Here is a 12,974-nt window from a genome sequence, read left to right as displayed (position 1 = left end):
CCAGTTATTCGTGGCATTCCATCTATTCATTTTAAAGGGTGCTGGCAATAGTCTTTTTGTCATAACTTGGATCGGTAGATAACATCAGTTGTACAGCGGCGCATCTCCGATCTTCCTCGTTGAACATTTTGTCCCTTTCAGATATTTTAGGTTTCCTATCACTCTTGAGATTTGCACACAAGTGCCTAACTTGTTGATGGTCTGTTACAAAAAAATAACGAAACCGGTTTTCTCAAACGGAAATTGAGTGGTCGTCATTTCTATGGCGATAATGCTATCGTTTCACACTGTATTATTTCGCTAATATCCTTGATGGATCATATATATAGCTGATTGCATGTTATTATGATTCATGTATTCAGCTATATATTAAAATGTAGTGTAGACCAGAATATCAGAGCTTGGTTATGCAAATAGTCTTTGAAAAACAGAACGCTTTTAAATAATCCGGTATTTCTGCTTAGTATGGCATTGGTTTACTCGTTGCCAATAGACTCAAGTAATATCGGTCAAAAAGGTTCAGGAAGATGATTGTGCAATCTTTGCTTCACTTAAGACTCACAGTAAAGCAACCCATTTAAGCCGTATCAAGTGGCGTTTGAAACCGAAAGAAAACCTTCTTAACGGAAATATTTGTTGTTTATGGAGTCAATATTAAGAAAAACAATCCGAACCGAACTTCAAAAGGCATTCTTATACTGTATCAATCTACGTTCTGATATTAATATCTCCTGCGACGATAAAAGTAACTATTTTTCATCAGTTTCTATTTTCTACTGGAAGATATTAGCTACGTATCAAAGGAATCACCTGTGTTCGTAACAACGTTTTCTCTATACTTATTTATCCATATTTTGCACAAAGAGCACAATTTCGTAGCCACTGAAAATGAAGGACGCCCATATATCCGCGTAAATAGGGGGTATTTAGTTCCTTCCTACTGCATGGACTGTGACACCAGGGTAGGAAACTGGTATTGACAAATCGGAACCCTCGAGGACGGGCACTCTGACTTGCAAAAAGTGCCCGGGCAACCACCACGGCATTCCCCTCTAAGGGCGCCACTTGCGATTAACAAAACACTAACTCGTTCTCAAACAGAGAAAATAAAGCCTGGTAAGGTAGACCACTTAGGACTACACAGAACTAACATTCACACGCAAAATCAGCAGTGACCAGATCATTAGAGGAATGCTCTAATCTGTGTTGATTTGGTAGTCGAGAACAAAAATCCCTAGCCGAGTTAAGAGACACGCGAATATACTTTGCATTTATAAGCATACAAAATATAGATGTAGATATTATGTATTAGGGCCAGAAATGTGTAACTATTCTATCGAAAAGGAAAGCTTGCAAACACCAACAGATTTCATGATGAGAGAGAGAGCTATTTTAAAACATTTGTCTCACTATATATATATCTATAATATAAAGCTGAACGTCTCTGTGTGCGTCTGGTCACGAATAGGCTCCTATATGGTTGACTATTATCGATATAGATCACATATAATGGTAGAAGATGTATCGAGACACAGGAATGAGTATGTTTGATCTGGCATATTATTCATTAAAATTTTGGGGTTTGCGTACGCGATTGGTCCACAAAGTATGGAAATAAATAAAATTAAAAAGCGTTTACAAGTGTTTTTGATATAGATGTACATAATAATACATTGATAAGTATGTTTTAACTTAAATAGGGATGGTGTAATAAAATTGTGGGATCTGCGTTCGCGGTTGGCCTCCATAGAATGGAAATAGGGACAAACTTTAATAAAGACTTTTCATATCTATCTGCGTAAGTATTCTTTGATAATTATGTTTCAGTTTGAAGAAATATTGTATCATTAAATTATGGGGTGTTCGTTCACGCCTGACCTCCATAGAATGGAAATATGTCACAAAGTTTAAGAAGGTTTTTTGATATAGATCCAGAGAATATTGTGATAAGTGTTTCAGTGTGAACATGCATGGTATAATAAATTATGGGGTTTATCTATTTTATTTTTACTATCATCATATTTCGCTGTGGTTTTGATACCCCCAAATTCGAAGCTATCTCTTTACAACCCTTCATTTTCATAACCTATCATACTTTCATAAATCAGAGTCCATTTTCTGTAGGATGTTTTTGAACCCAGTCAACGACGGGTACTTTTGCTAGTATATATATATATATATATATATATATATATATATCGTTTTTTTGGAGATGAGTAAAATATCAATAACTCACTAAATATACGTACAAATAACTCACTAAATATACGTAAAATGAAAATTGTATCATTAAATGGCTGTTTTAAGGTTGGTGATTTCCGAATATTTCATTCAAATCCATGCGATATTCACGATGTTATGACATTTTATTTATTATCAAGTAATTTTTACTGTCCATCGATCTATTGCAGATCTTTTAAAATGCAAAAAAGGGTTGATTAAGTTATCGAAAAAGAAAGGATTGTTGCTGGACTCAAAGAAGGATTGTTCTTCAAAGATTTAGCTATGGAGCTGGAAAGGAACCCAAGAACGTTGGCTTCAATCGTGAACAACCCAAACTCCAAATCCAGAAAGGATAAGGGCATCAGGAGAAACCTTTCACATCGTGGTACTCAGAAAATTCGTAGGGAAGTCAATCGAAAGTCAATCAGCACCAGTGCTTCAATTTCTGCAAGAGCTGGAATCGCCCCAAAATCCAGGCAGGGCCGATGTAATGTGTTGAATGAGATTGCTAGGAATATCAAAACTATTCCAAGGCCCCCATTCAACAAGCAGAATAGGGAAAAACAATGTTTGAGGCACATAATTACATGAAAATGAATTTCCAACATGTCATATTTAAAGATAAGACCTGTGCTACACTTGACGGTCCGGATGAATGGGCCAAAGTTTGGAACTCGAACGGAACTCCAACCCCTTACAGAGTTCATCGCCAACAAGGAGGTTGAGGCATCATGTTTTGGGCGGGAATCATTGGGGATAAATTGGTTCGACCATTTCGAGTTCCAGAGGGTATAAAACTTACCACCATTGCGTACACGGCCTATATAGATAAACATTTGTCACCATATCTAGATGACTTACCATTGTTACGTCGCTTTCAAATTATATTTATGCATGACAATACACCATCCCATTCTTCTAGAGTTACTGAATCTATGGGCTTCTTTGGAGAAATCCTCCTGAGTTGGCCAACGTGTTTTCCGGATCTTAAACCAATTGAACATCTCTCGTCAAAATTGAAAAAAGCTGTTCATGAGAGAGGAGAGCAATTTACTTTAAAGGATGTCCTGTGGAGAAAAGTAGTCGATGTCGTCCGAACCATAATTCCTTTTCAGATCAAACAATTGACTTCTTCGGTAGACAAAAGGTTGTTTAAAGTTATTTAAAAAAGTGATGTATATGGCGATAAATAATTCATTTATTTGAGGCTTAGAACCTAGGATGAGCTTTTTTTTATTATTGTTTAACAGAAAAATATAATAAAAAGTAACGTTTTCATGATTAGACAATGTAGTTTTGCTCTAATGTAACATTTTAAAGGACCTGCAATAAAGCGATTGGCAGTGAAAATACTTGATAAAGAATAAAATGTCATAACTTCGTAAATATCGCATAAATTTGAATAACATTAACTTAAAGCAGTCATTTGATTATACAATTTTTTTGTGACATATATTTACTCAAATATTGATATTTTAATAATCTGCAATGAAGCGATTGACGAAGCTTATATATATATTTCCCCCACTCTTATCTGTGCCTAAATCAAAACGTGGATTCCATGAACAAAGCTTCTTTCTTAGAACTGCACGCCTGTGGAACTCTGTTCCGTCTGCCTGCTTCTCCCCGGACTACTACTTGGATGTCTTCAAGTCCAGCGTTAACAAATTCCTAATTAACCGCCCCCTTAAGTAAACACTTCATCAAATCTCCACACTAACGTAATGTACTTGCAATAACCCTTATCCCTGAGTGGCTTCCAGGCCTTGATAAATGGTGATCACTGTGTAATATATATATATATATATATATATATATATATATATATATATATATATATATATATATATTATCGCTTTATCTGCTTAGTTACACGTTCGTTTTGATTACAGGATGGTATCAACGATCCGACAATTTTGACTTTACAGAAATATTTATTTCTGTAAAGTCTGATGAAAATATTTATTTTGTGAAAGTTTGATGAGATTGTCGGAGCGATGATACGATTCTGTAATAGAAACACGTGTAATAAAGCAGATAAAACAGTAATATATATATATATATATATATATATATATATATATATATTGTTCTGCAATATTTTTGAGCACTCTCTTCAGGTTTTTTACTAATTACCATTATTACTATATATATATATATATATATATATATATATATGTGTGGATATTTGTTTCATGGAAATCGCTTCATACAACGTAGGATTTCTCTTTGTGTAAGGAGCTAGAAAAATACTACTTAAAAACAGAAACCAGCCATTGATAAGTATTCCATTGATAGATTCCGAACCAGTCTTTCGCCTTTGTCAGAAACATCGCTCTTAGAATATGAGGACGAAAGGACATCGCTTCCCGAAAATAAAAGCAGTAACATTTATACAAATGATATATGCATATCATTAGATAACACTGGGCTGCATTTGGAAAAAAAATTTGCAACAGAAATGTTATTAACATTTTTTATTGCAGTTTCGCATAGTAAACGCATAAAGCATACCAATTTTTTTTAAGGAGGTTCTCATTTTTTGGTAACAGTTGGCACAATATTTATCAGATTCATTGTAAAGAATGCATCCAATTTGAAGTTAGAAAGCAGCTATTCCCCTTGAAATGCACGCTTTCGTGACATTCTCTTTGTGCTGGTCTTGCAGGAGATGTTGTCCAGCTTCTATGAAGAGACCAGCAGAAATCAGCCATCATGGTCACACTCCAATTGCCTTGATAGCGGCGCTCCATATCGGATATATCCTGATGGAACCTCTCTCCCTGTTCCTCACTGTATTCACCCAAATTAGCAGGAAAGTAGTCAAGGTGACTGTGCAGGAAATGTATTTTGATGCTCATGCGTGTGCCAGCAGTCTCGTATGCTTGAAGCATATTCTCAACCCGTTCCTTGTAGTCATCAGATTTTCTGTTTCCTAAAAACCCTGACACAACTAACTTAAAACATTCCCAAGCTCTTCTTTCACGAGGTGCCAGTGCTTCATTAAATCCGGTATCAGACATAAGTTCACGAATCTGTGGTCCAACAAATATGCCAGCTTGTACTTTAGCATCACTGACAAGAGGGAATTTATTGGAAAGGTATTTAAACCCTTCTCCATCTTTCGCAAGTGATTTCACAAAAGTTTTCATCAACCCCAGCTTTATGTGAAGGGGAGGCAGAAGCACCTTCTCTGGTGGTACAAGTGGTAGTGTTTTGACGTTATGGCGGCCAAGGACAAATTCCGTCCGTTGTGGCCATTCCCTTTGTCGATAATGTACGGAATCTGCACGGCTGTCCCACAATCACAAAAAGCATGGGTATTTTGTGTAGCCCCACCTGCATTCCTAACAAAATGGTCAGAACTTTTAGGTCACCACAGAGAAGCCAGTTATGATCTTGATATTGTATGTTGTTAAAAAGAAGTGACATGGTATCATAGGTTTCTTTCAGGGTAACAGAATGAGCAATGGGCAATGATGCTACGTTTTTATCATTAAAAAGTAGCACAGCTTTTAGACTTCTGGTGGAGGAATCTATAAAGAGCCTCCATTCTTCACGATGGTATTCTTTACCCATGTGTTCTACAAGACCTGAAACATCGTGGCAATATACCATGTCATCGGACTTGGTAAAGTACTGCACGAATTCCTGCTCTCGATGCCGATACTGTGCAAAGTGTGTATTACGTGCCAAAAGATTTTTCTCTTTTAACCTTTAACCTAACAACTGTACAGATTCTTTTGACAGACCAAGATCTCGTACAAAGTCATCTAGCTCACTCTGTTCAAATAACTGAGGGCTTTTCTCAGAGGTCCCACTGATATCTTCATAAACATCCTGATTTTCACTGTCATCACATGTAGAGTCACTTGCACTGGTACGTTCTAGAATCTCAGGAGGTCTTGGTACAGGAACAACATCACTATGTGGTACTGGTTGCATAACTGACGAAATGTTTGGGTATCTAATGTATTTCAAACTTATACCATTCCTTCCCAGTGGTTTCACCATACAAAAATAGCAGTCATCATGGTGATTCGTAGGTTACCGCCAAACCACTGGTATTCCATATGGCATTAATTTTCGGTTTCCTTTATTCCAGTGGCATAAACCAGCAAAACACTTCACACAAGCAATGTGTGGCGCCCATGGTTTATCCTGATGTCCAAGTTCGATGCCAAAGTAGGCACGATAGAGTTGTTTCACTGTAGAAGTGATTTTGCGCTTGTCTTGAAAGTGTGTAATTTCCGCAGATGTAACAAAATGAGTTGGGGTGGTTTTTGCAAGTCCGTACCATTCTTTAATTGATCTGCAACAAAAAAGGTATATTAATATACGACGCAGTATATGACGCTGTAACACATAAACTAGAACCTTACGAGCAAAATGACTACTACAATCGTGATCATCACGATAAAATTGGTCTAGAAGAGGATATTGTCATGGATGTTGCATTTTTGATGCAGCCCAGTGTAATCTATGACCATACACACAAATTCGAATGTCTTTTTATGTATAAATGCGTGTGTACGGGTGTTGTCGGCTTCATGCATGGATTAATATCATTTTTTAGTACATCTAAAACTGAATGAGGTTCCATTCATTATTTCAGAGGAAGATGTCTTTATATGCCATGCTTTATTAAACAATTATCGCCATCTCGCCGCACCTCGTGTATGCATAATCAGAAGTAATGACGCTTCATTCTTGCATATAAATTATGCCAGAGCTGAATACTTACTGATAGCGGGCATTATTTTTATCTTTTTTCCTTACAATTATCAACGCATCACGAGAGATTTTAAGAGGTCCACCAAGCGAATCTTCAGCATCTCCGTATGTTATAAAGATATATATTTTCTCATACAATTTCTCTGTTTTTCTCTCGCGATGTTACTCTCTCTATCTCTGTCTCTCTCCTCCCTTTCTATCTCTTTCTTTCTTTGCTATTAATTCCCCCTTGTTTTCGGTTGTTTTTTGTAATTCTGTAATAGGAAAAGACACCACCCGTACAAATATAATAAGCGTAATAAATGTAGTATCTCTGTTATTGTCTCTCTCTATCTCACTCTTCCTCACTCTTTTTTTTTCTCTCGATATGTTGCTGATTCTCACTTTCTCTTTTAATCTATATAATCATCTGTGCTTGTTAACATCTTATAAACATCAACTGTCTCTTTCTCTTCTCAGCCCTTCTCACTAAAACGTCCTGTCTATCTACATGTCTCTCTTATCACTTGTCTCTTTCATCATTTAGCCAGCACAATCGGCAAAAAAATTTTCTGATTAGTATGTATTTGGTGTGTGTTTATTTCCCCCTCACATGCTACCTTTTTTTATCTATCTCTGTCTTTGTTTTAGTTTATCCTTGTCTATCTCGCCCTCTTTCTATTTCTTACGCTCCAGCTACATATACATTAGATTGCCTTTTTATATTGATTTGTTGAATTTATATTAAATCGTCGACGTGAAGAATTTCATCTATCTTAATCTAGAATATATCTGCAAATGGGCAGCCGTATATATTTGTATAAATAATAAAAAAAACATTTATGCCTAACCCACCCACACACACACACACACACAACTACACACACACACACACACACACACATATATATATATATATATATATATATATATACACACACTACAATTATTATTTTTAATGCATACACTCTAGTACTTCATCCTTATTGGAATTATCAGTGCATTAATTACGACTACAGCCGTTCCGGAGATTCTAACCTGGCCCGAAGCTATTCTGACTCCATTAATAAGGACAAACCATGATATACCGAAAGCCAGCGTTAACTGCGAGAAATACAGTTGAAATATGCATATATATATAAAAGGATTATTACAATAATTATTATTTTTAATACCTAAAGATACCAGGATTTCATCCTATCGCAAATAATTATTGCAGAGAGTTACGATTACAACCGATCGGCCAAGAAACTCTCTCTCTCTCTCTGACTGTATTAGCAAGTAATAAACCGCATATATATATATATAAATATATATATATATATATATATATATATATATATATATATATATATATATATATATCCGTAGGGTGATGTCGGTACTTGCTCTAATATTAATCTCAATATTTCTCTTGTATCTAATTTATTAATCGTTCCTGTTTTGTATTTTCACTTTCTTTATTTCCGTCTCCATTTATCTCTCTAGTATTCCTTCTCTTTATTTCTTTCTTCCTATCTGTTTATCCTTCGTATATGATCATTTGTTTATTGAACTTTTCTATAGTTTTCACAGCCAAGTATATGAGCGTAATGCTTATTTACAAAATATTTTAGAAATTAAATTACAGGGTACCAATTCGCAAACAACTGGAAACAGGAAAAACTGATTAATCGCTCTGAAGCGGTTTTCTTCATCAACGAACGCATGAAATAATGGGAGATTAAAAGCAGTTAGATTTTCTTTACACTGTCATCTGTTTTCCATTTCGAATTATTTAACAAGTGTTTCATAAGACATGTACCGATATGGTATAATTACGAGAAATCTATAAATATAAGAGCGAAAATATGTGTATGTATGTATGTATGTATGTATGTATGTATGTATGTATGTATGTATGTATGTATGTATGTCTGGTCGCTTTTTGTGCATATCTGTAAAGGCTTTTTTCGCAGGACTTCTCTGTCGGCTCGTTTCTTCTTAAAACTTGTTATACGCTGTCTAAATGATAATATCTAAGAGTTACGAACGGGGGTCGCGTGTGTATTTAATTTGCTCGACTTTTACGTGCTATTTTTCCAGATTTTTAGATCGTCGTTTGTATCTTTTGCTTTTCAGTATAAAAACGCGAAACTGGATTCGAATCGGCAGTTTCCGGTGGTCTCCGGAAAGCGATGTGAACGTTGGGTCAATGTCGGCTTTTTAGCGTTATATCAAACAATTGCTTTCGGCTGGACACTCCCCTAATAAACGGGGAGCTAGTTTTCCCCAAAGTTGGGTACAAACAAACAAACCGAGTTATTGACCTCATAAAAAACTGTCCAGCATAAAATGTTAACTGTTGACTAGCTACTGTTTACATCGTCATAACGCTCGCAGAAAATGTTAACTCCACGATTTCCACTTGGCCGCATTAAATCATAAGGTGCGGGCAGTGTTACTACTTGAATAAATTCAAACGTCTTAAGTAACTTTTTCTTGTTGACCGATTGGTTAACGTGTCATGTTCTTTTCACATTTTATTTTTCAACTTCACCTCAGGGCTTCGGGTTCGATCCTACTTACCTACCAAAACTCTTTTTAACCCCCTCCCCGTGTTTCTCACCCTGGCAACGCCGGGTACCCCCGCTACTATACATATATTTCGCTCGAATTAAAAATGTAACAGTTTGCGTTTCATAAAGTTAGTTTACAAAAAAAAAGACAAACAGTAATTTCTGAAGATTACTTTTTGCTAAAATCAGCCTGAAAACCGTATTCTTATTTTTAACGAATGCATTTTTTATTAAACTTGAGTGCATAGGAATTTTTTAGGAAAGAAGGTACTTACAAGTAGTTTAGGTGACGACCTTTTTTATTTGATATGGTGTATTCACTAATGTAATCAATCACTCTTGAAGAACGATCCATAAAATCAATGTTACACTGATGTAATAAACCATTGTTATATTCGTTTCAGGACGCCAGGTAGAGTTGAAGCGAAATTGAGGGAAGGTGATAAAAATGGTCTAGAATTGTACAGATTAGGATGAAATAATGAACGCCTATGTATAAATAATCATGAATATTTAAAAAAAAAAACGCTGAGGTACGTGTAAGGAAAAGTTAAATACAGAGTCAAACTCTGTACAGCTATTTAGGTGAGGCAGTTTCTGTGGAATCAATTGTATAATTTGTAAACTTAAATGAAATTTTCAGATATGCTCATTAAACATGTTTTTTTAAAAAATGCTGTCAAGGCTGAGTGGGAAAGATTTACAAAAACTTCGTTTGGTTATGTTCTAATAGTACATGTTTAGATTCAGCGTGAAAATTTACTTTACTTTATTGATGCAGTATATATAAATATCAATCTTATTGAATAGTAAATATTGCAATACCAGATACAGGAAGTTTGGAGAAGAATGCTTGATTGGCAAAAATATCCTATGCGATACATAATTACATTTAGAAATTTAGTTTTAATAAACAACGATGTTAATATGACAAAGATCAGGTGACTCATTCTCTACGTGATTCTTTGTAGTACGTTGAAAATAATGATTTAGATGACAAAAGAGTTGGACAGTAAGTCAGGGAAGAAACCATTTAAGGAGAGTTCGAGTCTGAGATGGAATCGGCAGTCATGAAAGCTTAAGGCTGGGAAGAAAGCGGGATGTAATCAGTAAAAACGAAACGGCGTGCACACTGAGAGCAAAAGCAGTCGCAATCCTGAATAAATTAGAAAGGGGGTTCAGTTTCACATACAACATTCTTGTAAATTGATCCCCTTATTTTCAGAACTGATTTACAGCCCCGATTTTATGTTGGCTCCTACAGCCGGCCCCGTTATTATTATTATTATTATTATTATTATTATTATTATTATTATTATTATTATTATTATTATTATTTTGTTTTCTTTTTTTTTTCCCGACGTTTCACTTTGAGAAAAGTTCGGTCTTCCCTCTAGTCATTATTTTCTATTTATTTATTTACGACTTTTTGAAGTGTTTTTGCATTTAACGACCCGCATTCGTTTTAAAATAGTACTAGTCTACCATTTTCCTATTAAAAGGTAGGATAGAAAATGTTCAAAATAAAAAGTGATTTTGAGATTATATTGTCTTTTATTGTCTTAAGAAAACATTTTCTTAAGTCATTAGTAGTAAAACCAAGTTTCTGCCTCCACCCTCCTTCCAGATAAAAACTTTTTTTTTAAGTAAGGCTTAAAAAAATTAATAACTTGTCAGAAGCCACAGGAGCGCTACTAAAAGCAGTAAATATGGTTATAAACATGAGTATAATTATATATTTTATATTTATATTGAAATATGTTTGTTTTACTCAACGGGGTTTAATTACATTTATTTGTAAAGAAAACACGTTAAAATAAGTTAAAACAAAAAATGCTGTTGACCTTGTGTACGCTTTGAATAGCAGTAGTGGCTTTTAATATCGGACTTTAGACGGGGCGGCATGAAATAGATAAGCAGAATCATTTTTAGAAACCGGAACTCATAAATCGAATGGACAGATTAAAACGCCAAGCAAGCAAGCTTATCTGTTTTTTTTTTATTATAATAATAATAATAATAATAATAATAATAATAATAATAATAATAATAATAATAATAATAATATATGTGCGTATGTGTGTGTAAAAGAGAGAGAAACAAGAAAGAGTGAAATAAACGGTCAGTGACTGCTAATTGCCATACACAACAACAGACAATTTTAGACTTTCATGTGTAACCTTGGCCGCTTTTACACTTCCTTTTCAGTTCTGCAAATAGTCAATTTGGAATCTTGACGCCCAGTCGAATTTTTTCAACATTATTACTCAAGCAAGACATGCAATTCGGAATTACTTTGAAGACTGAGAAAAGGCCGTTTCTTTCGCTCGTTTCCAATATTCATTATCAACCATTAGTCTACATTTCAGATGACCCATATGTATATTTTCAAGACTATTTTTATCGTTCAAATGTCGTTTGTATTAATATTTGGTATATATAGGAGTAATAATGTTCCTATATATCATCATTAGTTCGTAGTTATTCTGGATAAAAAAAACAAATACAGGACAGCACATTATCGAGAAACAAATTATTATTTTCAAGCATGATTGATTCAAAAGATCGTGTATTTTAGTTACGACCGAAAGTAGCACTTTTGTTAGGAATTATGCAAAACGAAAATGGTTTGTTCAAGACGATAGGCCGATGTTTTATGCAATCTATACATTTACAAAGTAGAGTTATTTTTCAAACTGATATTTATATTAAACGGATTGGTGCATTTACTGATTAAGCTGTAGCAGCGGTCTCTACTATTCTAAAAAGAAACGTTGTTGTGTGAGAATACGAGTTCATAACCTGTGGACTCGGAAATGGCTGGGCCGATTTCTTTTCAATTTCAGACGAAGGTACGTGTGAGAGGGTTCGTCCTCAGGTCTTATGTTGGAATGCGTCTATAAGTATCAAGAATCTATTACTGAAAAACTTCCGATTAAAGAAGGACGTCTGAATCGAATAAAATTGACATGTTTACGATTAACTTTACAAGTGAATTTTAGAATTTTTCTTACCATATAAGCAGAAAGGCGCAGCCTATAAAATCAATTGTAGATTTTTTATAAAACAGGGGTGCTGTGATTCAAACACCTATGGTGGTTTAATTTTACATTAATAACGGTTATAAGAGAATTGTTAGGGCTTTTCTTATGTGAACAATACCGAGCTTCTCGATTGCCTTGCTGACTCCATTTGTTTGGTTGATGACGAAAACCAAGGAAAAATAATTTCAGTTGACGGATTTGGGATTGATAATGATATCTTGATAATAAAATCTTTTTCTTAGTAAAACAATGTATTTCGAGAGTATCTAACTCTGACGTAATCTCCCACAAACTCTTCTACATAGAAACTCAAGACATCCAAGTGTCTTCGTCGGCATTCAGTTTCTCTTCATTAAGTTTTCCATAATATGTGTTACCATATTGTTGGAGACGCCCTTCCATGGGATTAATGGACTATCGCATGACGTCACCTCCG

The sequence above is a fragment of the Euprymna scolopes genome, chromosome 5 (genome assembly GCF_053919585.1).
Source record: "Euprymna scolopes isolate OS-2025 chromosome 5, ASM5391958v1, whole genome shotgun sequence".
Taxonomy (NCBI): Eukaryota; Metazoa; Mollusca; class Cephalopoda; order Sepiida; family Sepiolidae; genus Euprymna; species Euprymna scolopes.
This window is presented reverse-complemented; position numbering follows the sequence as displayed.